Below are 12088 nucleotides of genomic sequence, written 5' to 3' on the forward strand. Positions count from 1 at the left end.
TTGGGGTTTTTTTTGGGTTTTTTTTTTGGTTTTTTTTTACTTCTTATCTATATTTTAAGAAGCTTTGAAAGGATTAATTAAGCATCCAAACTACCTGCTGAGGTATGTAAATGTTACTATCTCCACTTTTCTGATGGGGAATCTGAAGCACAATGCTGTGTAAAGCCTGAATCTATCACATCTCCATTTCAGAAAAAGACAAGGAGGATCAGCACTTGCCAGGGAGCAATTAATAGATTAACACAGTCAGGTGAGAGTGGTTTTCCCAAGGTCAGACTATAATGTCATGGGCAGACAGTTGCAGGCATTTGAGTTAATGAGTTACTGATGGTGAACTGGACTGTGAAAACTCACAGGATACGTGCTCCTGCTCACAAGTGATGTACATGACAGTACAGACTGCCCTGAAACAATGTTTGTGGGGCATTAGGATAGATTTGCCATGGCTCAATCTGATTATCTAAGCTACCACCACATTTTCATATCTGATGGTCCTATATCCTTATGTCAAAGTCCTCCCCCGCCCCTCCTGTCTTGTGATCTGTAGATATTCCAAGATCTCCTCTGCTGATCCAGTCATGGCAAAAGGAGCTAAAAGAGCCATTTGGCTCTGGTTGCTGTCAGAAGTATCCATGGATTTAGATGATTTCCACACCTGAAATCTGAAACATTTTCTTATTCTCAAGGAAGTTCTTCACTTAAAAAACCCTCCATCAAATCCAGCCTTCCTGTTGGTTTAGTTTTTACTAAAAATGGCAGAATCTACCATTCATCTGTATTTAATGATAAGCTCCTACAAGAACCATAATTCATCTGTAGGCTGAGAACAGCCCTTCATCTTGCAATCTTTCTGCTTTCTCTTCATCTGTATCCCAGTCCTCGTCAACAGTTTCCCATGGGAATTGTTATATTAAAAATGTAATGACAGAAATGCTGTTTTGTGTAGGACTGTTCAGGAAAATGATGAATGCAGTGCAGATGTGTGTACTGAAACCTCTGTATCTCTAGGAAATATACTGCTGTGTTTTCATAGGTTTCTCTCTAAAGCTGTAATTAACAACAGTCAGCAGAATGCTTGAAAGGGTTAAAGGAAAATAGATTTGAGGAAATACTCAAAGCCATGTGTAGATGCTGCACATTCAGAGTTGCAGTTGCATGTGTGCTTGCAAAAAACGCAATGGGAAGTGTGTCAATTGCCTCTCTTTGCAGATGGATGTAAGTCCGTGTAAGCAAGACTGCTGGTTACCACATAATTAGACCACGAGGTTCTGTCCTAATGCCCCAGTTTCTATTTGTAAGCCTGCAGTGATCTGGCATGTGAGAAAGGACAAAGAATTCAGCTTCTCCAGGTCAGTGCCATCAGCAAATCAGGGTGGTCACACCTCTGGTGTGGAGTACAAAGCTCAGTGTTAGTCACAATGTTATCTTCCTCTCTGTTTGGGGGATCTGCTGTGCCTAGTTTGAGATCTCAGAGCTTATCTACAACATGTGTAGCATAAACACCTGATAGATAGTCTGAGGCTCTGTAAAATATATTTCCCTTTTTTTGCTTCTGCTAAAATTTCTCAGGTTCTTACACAAGTCTGTGGAATAAATTTCAGTAAAATGTATGACCTACCAGAAACCTGGTTACTTTGCTAAGATGCATTTCTTCAACTCTGCCTTCAGTACTGAAAGTAAAGATAATAGCAAGCATCAATAGCCATATTATAAAAAATTATATATAATATAGGAAAGTCTAAATACATTATATAGCTATTTTTGAAAAGTGAACTGAATATATTCATATTTATTTTAATCTATGAAGATTTCTCCATGGGAGGAGAAGAGAGAAAAAGAAAGATCAAGGTGTGACAGATGCACATCAGGGAAGTGGGTTGTCACACTGCAGGGAGGTGTTGAGATATCACAATTATGGGCATGCTACATAGACCAGAGCAGAACAAAACACTCTCTTAGGAAAACTGAGCAGACGTAGAAATCATTAACTGACTTAGTGAGAAATGGTCCTGAGGTAAACTCCAATTTTTAAATAATATGCAATATGGAGAAGTCTCTGTGAAACAGGTGTTAGAGTTTCAAGTTGAACTTTTTACATTTGTCCCTAAAGGCAGATCTGTTAAGTTTTTCCTTTGTGAGGGTATAGGCTTGAGGGGAATCACCTGTACCACAGCGGTGTCCTTTGCTTTTAGCAATGGAGTTGCAATCTGCTGCCCGTGCTGCTCTGAACTGACCTTTGAGTCTGCTCTTGCAATCCAGTATCTGCTTTCTGAGCCTAAGCTGTAAGTCACAGGCTTTGCAGCAGTCTCCTCAGAGAGCTCTGAGGCAGTTCATCAAAGCAGGTGGAAGGAAGAGTATGTTGTAATACATCTTTCATTCTTGCATATGAGTAACGAGGAGGAACAAAACATGCTGTCTGTGGACATAATTTTTCTTTAGAAACCAATCATACCAGGACTATAAATACAAGCAATGTTTTACAGGTGCTACGTACAGCTTTAAATATTCTTCATTGGTGCCAGAGTGTGTGTATTGGTGTGATTTCATTGTGGATGGAGAGAAACACTGTCTTTTGTTTTTGTGACAGCTCAAATACTGTGTTAAACAAATTACTTTCAGGATATTTCAAATGTTTTTATTTTATGAGCAGCTCAGTTCAAACAGTCAGTTTGTGTTCAATTTCCTAGGTAAGTTAATAAGTTTTTTCGAGTATTTAATGATTGCAGTTTAACCGGTGTCTTAGAATTTATGCTTCTGTTTTGTTTGCTCAGCATTATCATTGCTCATTCACTAATCAAGCACTTACTTCCTAAAGTGGCCCCTTCCCCTTCTCAGCACCTGCACTCCATTCCCCCTTGAAGCTTCACTTTCCTGGTAGCTTTTTTGTGTTCTGAAGGATATGTACTTCTACCTTGGATAAATTATTCCTTGCTGGGCCTATTCCAACAGCATTCGAGAACTTACAGACGCCGTTCGGAAATGAGTATGAAGTTGAAGCTAGCAGCTCTGCTGCCCAGGAGATTGAGTTGCTGTCATATTGCATCTGACTTGCATCAGATCAGACTTTAGGATTTGGGTGATTTGTTCTTCAGATTAATGTCAATCTGTTTTAAATTAAAACACCCTGGGGCAAATCCTTTGCTGTGATCAATGAACTGTCTGGCTGCAGTCAACCAACATTACAACAGACATGAATTTGGCCTCCTGGTTTGTTGTCTCATCCCCTACATCATTTTCCTTATGTGGTTCAGACATCAAGTCTTTGTTCCTATGAGTGGTTGACCATCTTCCACTGAAATGTGAAAATGGAGGGTACTTCAATGTTCAACATCTTTCTGGTTTGGACACAAGAAATGGACCACATATCTGCTCTACCTAAATATAGTTATGGTATATCTATGAGTGGGTAATCTGCTTTGCACCTGTTTTACCACAGGAACAAAAAGCACAGGAAGTGTTTGGAAAATGAGGAACACACCTGTGAGTGAGAGTATAACAAAGCATCTTTATATATAATCATTTGCTATAAGTCATTTCAGAGTTGACAAGCTGTTTTTCAACTTCGTGTCACCACTGCCTGATGCATCTAATTAGTCCTGTTCTCCAGCTGACAAATATCAGCTGTTCTTTCTAAAACATGGTTTCTCCCTTAAGTACATCCCTCTGGCAAAGTTAAATATTAATTATCCTTTTTTTTTTATTTTATGATTATTCATGTGTGCTAATGTCACTACACAATGAATGGGTAAGTCAATACCACAAAATATTAAAAAGCATTGTTTCTAGACCTCTGCAGCAGCCAAGATGTACAGAGCCATTCTGGAAATGAATGAGGCTATGTGGCTGGGCTGTGCCACCAGTGGCACGTGTCAGTGGTGAGTCTCAGAGACCTGTGGTTATGCGATGTGGGCCTGGAAGTGGGAAATATACCTTCTCTTCCCAGCTCAGAGGCTGGCCTGTTTTATGATGGCACAAATCACAGGAGTTTTTACTCTGCATACTGAAATTGCAGGGCACAGAACAGCATGGATTCTCAGGCATCCGGGTACTTCTGCAGATCTGAGCTGTGTGGACCTGTGCTTTTGAGTATTTGGGTGGTGCTAGTCTGCTGGAGTTTCTTGCCTTCCTTTGTGTGCTGGCCATCTTTGTGTGCTTGCCTTCAGGAAGATCCATATCCATGCCTTGTGAAACAGCCTCAGAAACGGACACTGAGAAGGAAGATATGTTGTAATCATGTTTCCTGAGACCAGTTACATCAGCTGCACCCAGCCTATGACACCCTTAGTTGTTCCCGTAAAAACAGTTTCCCATCTTGCCCACTTAGCTGCTGCACTGACATGAAGGCTAGTGCGTGCTCTTTCATTTTGGAGGAGATTTTGTATTTCTTCTACCCAGACAGATTTGCAGCTTCCCCCATGTAAGGGCTGATATATATGTGTGAGCCCTAATCCTTTGTGCCTTTCAAAGTATTGTGGGCAACTTTGAAGCTGTTCTTTTCCTCAGGCTTCACTTCAGGGTATGCAGGCTCCCTCTTATCTCAGTGTCTTATGCTCACTGTGGCTACCCTTCCAGATCTCCATGTGGATCAGAAAGATGCTGAAATACAGGAGACTCTCCTGTAGCTGTTCTTACCTTATTCCAGTTTCTCGCCTTACCATTGACCTGACTCTCTGACCTAGCTTCTTTGTGAGTGTTTTCTAGCATGACTGGCATTTTCTTACCCACATCACACAACCCAGCATGTCTGCAGCCCAGGGTGGTAGACCTGCCTTCCCTCCCTTTCCGTAGCCACTGAGGTAGTTGGAGTTTGATTGACTCACCAAGCCAGTCCAGAGGACTGAAGTAGCACCTGACACTTGTTAGAACTTGGGTTAACATTTTTGCTATATGAAATATCCTAGAGTAGTATGTTTTAGAAGCTCAAAGTATTTGTGGATATAGTAATTTTAAAGATAAAAATTAATAACATTTGTTTGCATTGTGAGTGTTGTGCATAGGAAATAGAGTGCAAATAGTGCCAAGTACCTGCCCCATGTTTAGATCACTGTTTTATTACATGAAAGTTTGTACATCTCTCCTCTCTTTTAAAGTGTCTGTCACCTGATGGAGATTTTGAAGAATGCTGGCTTTTTTGCATGTTAGATACCTGCTAAAGATCCAACTCCCAGCCAAAAGAAACTGAGGTGTGTAGGGTCAGTGTGAACATGAAAGCTGGCAAACTGGCAGTCATGGAGGGTATCCTATCACTGCAATTATTTCCAAGTAATTTAGCATATCTCTAATTATAATATGAGGTCATCTTACTGCAAAATAATGTCTAATTATACACAATACCTTTTCAGTTACTCATAATAGATTCCAGAGAAAAACCTTTTGGCTCCTCTTATTTTGAGCTTTTAATTATTAATTTACGATTTTTTTGGTAAATAATTTTTTGAGCAAACAGGGCAAATCAATCTATTTGAGTTAATTAGCATTTTTTCCCCTTGATTTCCTAGTTACTTTCCCTGTTACTTCTTTTCTTCTTGCCCTTATTTGGATATTACTCTAATTTATTAACATTTATTTGCAACTAGTGCATAATGATTTCAAGCCATGGGCGAGCAAGAGACTGCAGCACAAGAAAGGTTGCAGCTCAAGGAAGGAAGGAAGGGTCTGCAGAAAGTTTGTGTTGGACACCTTCATTTGGCTGCAAACACCAGACTGCATCAGGGCAGGTAAGGGCAGCAGTAGAGTAAGCAGAACTCTGGGGCTGAGGTGGGACAGGGTAGCAGAGCAGTGGAAGGAATTACTGCAGCCACAGAAAGGGAAGATGATAAGCACCCAAGCATGAAAACTGATTGATTGCATTTGCTAAAACCCATTTTAAGCTGAACATTGTTTCACATTGATACTTTATAAGAAAGTCCCTATGAGATCTGTTTTACAAAGAACACCTGGGCTACATTCACAGAAACCTATCTCACCTTTACTAGTCAGTGTTTGTCCAGCTACTTGCTTTTTTCAGTGTTTGTACACTGTGTTTATACACAACTATTCTTTTACCTAATGCAGATGTACTCTATGGTCTGCAGCAGGCAGATTTCTGCTCTAGTGCATGCTTACCCTTTCTTCCAATGGACCTGTGAATCTCTTGAGCTGTGAAAAGCATTGTTGTCCAGTGGTTTGAGCTGTAGGCTGTGTGCCAGCAATTCCTGATGTTGTCTTGCCTTGGTTCCTTTTGTTGCTGACTTTAGGAGTTCTGTAAACACAGAGTCAAGTTTAGGAAGGAGGCACTGTTCTGTGCAGGATGAAAGGTGGGGGTTTCCACAAATCAAGCACACAAAGGGGTAAAAAGTTACATCTTTTATATATTAAAATTTACCTGAATCTTCCTATATAATACATATTCTCCGACTGCCTAATGTATATCTATTTGTGTGACTTAATCTTATGCAATGCTTGAAAGACAAAGTACTTTTTAAATTAAGCAGCTTCTATTGTAGAAGTTATCTGACAACATTAGTTACATTTACAAAAGGTGAGAAAATGACATCAATTCCTTTTGTAGAAGTTATCTGACAACATCAGTTACATTTGCAAAAGGTAAGAAGATTCAGCCTGGGGACAGATAATTCAGATTGAAGGCATCAGTTTCCTTCCTTGTTCTGTACTTTTTGTATGTGTCAAGCAGTGGAAACTTTTATCAGGACAATGGTTTCATAGTCATGGAAATTGTGTCATGGAAAAGTGACAAGAAAGCCATGTTTTTCACGTGGCCTGTGATGTGAGACATGTCAGTTTTTTTTGGAATGGAAGGGCTCAAAAAAACAAAGACATCCTAAATTGTCTTCTTGTTCAACACCTGTTTTCCTGCAAAAGTTGCATAACAATGCTTATATGTCTAACTCCCTGTTTGTAATGCTCTTTGAAAACAGAAACTGATAGGTAGCATTACCTTAATCAGAAATTGTTTTTCTTTTAAACAGGATCTTTATCTTTCCTATAACTTGCCTCTGCTGATCTCAGCCTGTACTCCATGTATTTGGAATTGAATCCAATAGGAGAAGCTTAGATTTAGGGGCAGAATGACCATGAGAGAGGAGGAGGGTTTTGTAAGGTAGAAGATTGCTGCCTGGAGATACAATCTACAATTTCAGTTCAAGGGCCACACCAAGGTGAAAGAGTGCTTTGGCCTAATAGATACAGTAATGTAATTTTCTGGTCAATTAAAAATGAGCTCTGACAATGCATGAAGACTGAGAGATTAAATAGACTCTAGAAATATCTCAGGGAGCAAGAGAATAGAAAAAAGCTGAGTTTGCTGTGTTGGGGTTGTTGGGGCAGTCCTAGTAAGAGGCAGTTCCCATCCTGGCAAGTTCTCTGCGCTGAATGAATTGTGGTATTCAAAATTGCTTCTAAATTAGTGAATAAAATAGCCAGGGAGCTACTCACTGGCCACAAGTTCAGCTGGAGTGTCACTGCTTTGAAACATAAATTCTTTTTCTCTCCCATCCTAACAAGGTGCCCCATCCAAACTGTGTATTGGGAATGGTCCCTGGTTATTGCTGGAAGTGTCCAGGCATTGTGTGAGGGAGAGCTGGTTGCCTGGAACAAGTCTGTGCCAAGGACAGCACTGAGAGTTGAGCAACGGGTGATGCTGTGCCAGTGCTTGGGCGCATGCCCTGGCCCTCTTTGGTTGCCTAGTGCAGTAGCCCATATGCCTCTGACTCTTGGCCGCATCCTCTGTTCCTTCAGCCCTTCCTGGAATTCTTGGCTTGGACTTTTGTTTTATTTGTTTGTCTCAGAACAGCACAGCCAGGATCTGAGCTGCCTTCTGGAGCGGGTCAGATCACGGGCCCATCACTGGCTGCTCAGTGAGCGCAGGGAGCCGTGCAGTCCTTGGCGCCGCGGGGAGCGCAGGGCTGGCTGCTGCGCTGGACGGTGTGTGAAGGGCGAAAGGGTCAGTGCTCTGCCTCAGCACCCACACACACACACTTGTGCTGGTACACACCATTGTATGGATGCATTCACAGGGCAATTCTCTGAGCTGTCACTTCCTGCTTATAGCCAGGCTCTTTGGCTTAATAACTTTGAAGCAAAGAAATGGGTCTCAGATAATAAAATAACTTCTGTATGCAGAAGGCAATAAAAGTTTGGTAATGTTTGGTAATAGAAGTTTGTTAATATAGCTTTGAAAACTGGGATGGAAAGTGATTGTGAAACCTAAGTAAATTACTCTAGAAGAACTAATTTTTTCTAATTCGCAAAGTGAGACGTGTCATGTAGATCATATGTAGGTTTCTATGTGTAGTAACACATACAAGCATATTTATTTGACAAAATGTGGAGATTGGGATGATGATCTAAAATAAGAGGCTGACTCAGATGACTGAAATTTAATTTGTCAGCAAGCAAAAGTAGTAGCAATGAATAGAAGACCATAAATTACTTTATCAAATTTCCTACATAGATCTTGTTTTACAGAAGCAACAATATAAGCAAATCAAATCAACTCAAAATATTATAATAATGTAAAATCGTAGTCATGTTTAGCATATGGCAGAAAGAAATTAAAAAAACAAACAAAACTCACTTTCTGGAAAAGTGCAGATTGTGTCAATCATGTTTAAGCTCTCCCAGTTCTCATGAAGTATGAGGAGAAGTCTGGGTGTACAACCTTCTTGTCTTCCTAGAAAGAAAAGCTTTTCAGTACTGCAGATTATCAAGTCACACTTGTAAATGAGGCACATACTTAACAGATCTCCATGACTGGGCTGCCTTTTGTTATAGAAGCCAAAGGCAAGTTTTACATTATCCCAAACCAACCTTCAAATAATGACACTTGTTGTATGGCAGCTTTTGTTTTTCTTTAGGAGAAAGGTGTTCACCTTGACGCAAAAAAAAAAAAAAAAAAAAAAAAACCCTGGAAATTTTAGTCTTTCTAGCTCCTCACAAAAGTTATCTTCAGAAAGGAAACATCACAAGATGAGGCCAAAACATTTTAAAGACTTTGACAAGTTCCTTTCAAGCTTTGGAGGACTTCTAAACCATTGTGAAATGCATAGACTCCTTGTCTCCTGTCTGTGACAAAATGAATTAGTCTGCAAGCCATATTGATAATAGCAAAATGGGAGAGATTAGCAGAAGTCTAGCAGAAATCTAGCAAATTTTAATTTCTTGTATTTTTAAAAATGAGAGAATAAATTTAAGGGGGACAAATAAGAGCTTGAGATATTTATTAAATGTAAATTGAATTGGAATGAATATGATTTCTCTTATGGAGACAACTAAAATGCAAAAACCTGTCTAGAAGCTAGGAATAAGGGTTGGGCTATGGAAAATAGAAACCAGCATTCCTTGGCCAAGAAAGCAGATGTTAATCATGAAATTATTGTAGGCTCAAGAAGCATTATTCCTATGCAAGTGTATGACCTCTAATTCACTTGAAAGCTTCTTATCTGTTTTCCCTCCTAAAGTGTGCATATATATGTAGATTACTCCTACAGATTATTTGCTTTCATGCTTCTAAACCTATGTTTTGTTATTGTAAGGAGGCTTTTCACTTGTGGTTGCAAGTTGCTGTGGATCCTGTCCCAAAGCAGACCTGGCTGTATCCATACTGAAGTTCAGGCATTGTGATCATCATGTGGAGGCACAAGCCCAAACTGAGGATAGCTAGTGGCAGACTGCTGTTACTGGAGGCAGGCAGCTACTTTGTCTCATTGGGACACTTATGTGACATCCTTGCAGCACTGTCTGAAGCCTTCGTGCTGCACTCTGTGGGATGAAGAAGAGGAAGGTGGCATTAAGTTGTGAACTATGCAGTGCCCAAGGTCCAAGGCTTAACAACCCCTCTCCCTGTCCAGCCTCACTTGAGAAGTGTCTCCATTTCCTTTATACCTGAAATTTTCATCACCTAATTTGTATTTGCTTTGGACATCAGAAAACCAGCCTAAAACTTGACTGTGCTTTTCTAAAGTGATCTTTTGAGTCTATCCCTTGGTGATACTTTGTCTCTACCCCTCTAAAGCCAAAGTTTGAGAAGGATGGAGGGTGCCAGGAATCTGGCTGGCTGTAACTCTCCTTGAAAATGCTGCTGAGTGATCCTTTGTCTGGTCTTGTAAGATGTTAAAGCTAGTGGTCAAGTAAGTACAGAGGAAATCTCTGATGATCACAGAAGAAATGTTAAGGCAGAGTGAAATTCTAAGGAACTGTTTGGGCATGATGATAAGAGTAGGTAGCAAGCCAGGGACCTTTCTGAGACTCACTCTGCTTCTCTGGCATGAAGAGCATATGACTAAGGAAAGGAGCTGGAGAGGCAAAAGGCACAAAGGTATTTTTCTTCCTTGTCTGCCTTTCTTTCCTTTTGGATATACCTTTAGGGGACAGAGTCTTCTTCTCAAGAACATCACAAATTGAACTTTTGTTGCGCATTGCTCAGGATGAACAAAGACAGGAATAGTTTCCTCTGTTCAGAACCAGAGAGAAGTCTTGTTTTAAGAAGATCTTTGTCAATTAAAGTGATGGAAAAATAGTCCTTTGATACAAATGGCTTAGATGCTTGTGCTATAGCCACTTTCTTATGAAAGTACTGTGTGTGGTACAGTTTGAGCTTCACATGGTTGCCAGCCATTTCCCTCTGTTTTTTAATGTTTTTAAAGCAATTTCAAGTCTGCCTAATTCCAAAAATATTAATACAAATTACATTAAAAGATGTTTCTGGTGCTCCTATTTAGACTGTTCTTGGCAGAGGGCTGGGGTGTTCAGCTAGAGCTGCCCAGGCTTGCCAAAGCCAGCTAAACAGCAGGTCCCCTGCTCCTCCTTCCTCTACCACCAAGAAGGGGAAAAAAGTCTGTTGAGCCCTAGATAAGCTTTGAAAATGCTAACAGAAAGAAGTGAAGAATAGTCTAGAAGCCAGATGTGGTTGAGAGAGAGAAGAAAAGATCTGGACAGTTATGAAATGGTAGAGGGGAAGGGATTTATCACAGGATGGTAGGAAGGACTGTAGAGGGTATTAAAAACAGTCAAGTGAGCATTACTGGAATTTGATGATATTACAAGGGAAATAACTACTTGCTGCTGGCTGTGTAGGAGGCCTGTCAGACTTGGGGAAGTAAAAGTATAGTGCTTGTATCAACATGACTTTTTTCTTTATTATTATTATCTTTATTAATTGCATCTGGTCCTGTGTTGCATTTGGGCCTGAGATTTAGTGACTTACCTATATGTGACACATTTGCTGTAGGCAGAGTTGGTTGCTGCAGCTGGCAGGGACAGGAAAGCTTGCAGAGTACTGTCCAAGCCCTGAACAGCTCCAAGCCAGGTACATAAGTGTCAGCACTGGAGGTGTCCTACTGTTGATTTAAGCTGTGTGTTCAATGTTCCAGCTTGAACTTTAGCTCTTGGGAGCCACCGCACTGAAAAGAAAATGTGCATTTGATTAGGAGTGGAAAGGAGTGCTTGGGCCATCTTCAGCTGTTTGAAGAAAAGAGAAGGATTTAATTTGGATGTTTTGTTCCACAGAAAAGTGGGGCACAGGAAGGAAGGGGAATTCCTGACCTCTCCAGCTCTGTAGCAGCAACCTGGGGACAACCTCAAATTGCTGTGCCCATGCAAATACCGCTACCTTAGCCTGGTCTTGGCCACATTCAGTGTTGGCTAACTGCTGAGTTTTTCTTTTATATAGAGCCGTGTCTAAAATGCCATAAGTCATTTCAAAAGTGAGGGAAGAGACCTAAGTTGTGCCTTTCTGGTTCAGAGAAAGAGGGAAAACTGAGTGGATCTGGGCTGGGATGTAACTGAAATCTAGCAAAGCTGTACCTGGGATGAAGCCCAGCTATGTTTCTTCAATTCTCTGCTGCATCCCCAGTATGGGCTGGATCAGTTCTTGCACACCAGGACGGGTAGATAGCTGCCACAGGAGAGCAGCCAGAGTGAGGTGTGAGGCAAGCAGTGTCCTTCTTTCTACAGGATGCCTGAAACCACAGGAGGCTACAGTGACTGCGTGAGTCACAGGGAGCAGCCCCATTCCTGGGCAATCCCTGAAAGGACCCTCAACACTGCAAGAGCTAACCAGGATACACATTCAGTGTCTACTGGAGCAGCC

General features: G+C 40.9%; 1 protein-coding gene across 10 annotated transcripts in view; it reads left to right on the forward strand.

Moving 5' to 3' along the window:
* The window catches only part of LOC144246077 (uncharacterized), a 220947-nt gene that overhangs the window by 83723 nt on the left and 125136 nt on the right, over positions 1-12088 (forward strand). For 2 of the 10 annotated variants that reach the window (XM_085576330.1, XM_085576336.1), the window contains exon 1: positions 24-1349. The exons of 7 other annotated variants lie outside the window; for them this stretch is intronic. The gene's annotated coding sequence lies outside the window, so the exon portion shown is untranslated. One more of the 10 variants, XM_085576331.1, reaches the window with a different exon arrangement.

Source organism: Lonchura striata, chromosome 3, assembly GCF_050655825.1.
Source record: "Lonchura striata isolate lonStrDom1 chromosome 3, ASM5065582v1, whole genome shotgun sequence".
NCBI lineage: Eukaryota > Metazoa > Chordata > Aves > Passeriformes > Estrildidae > Lonchura > Lonchura striata.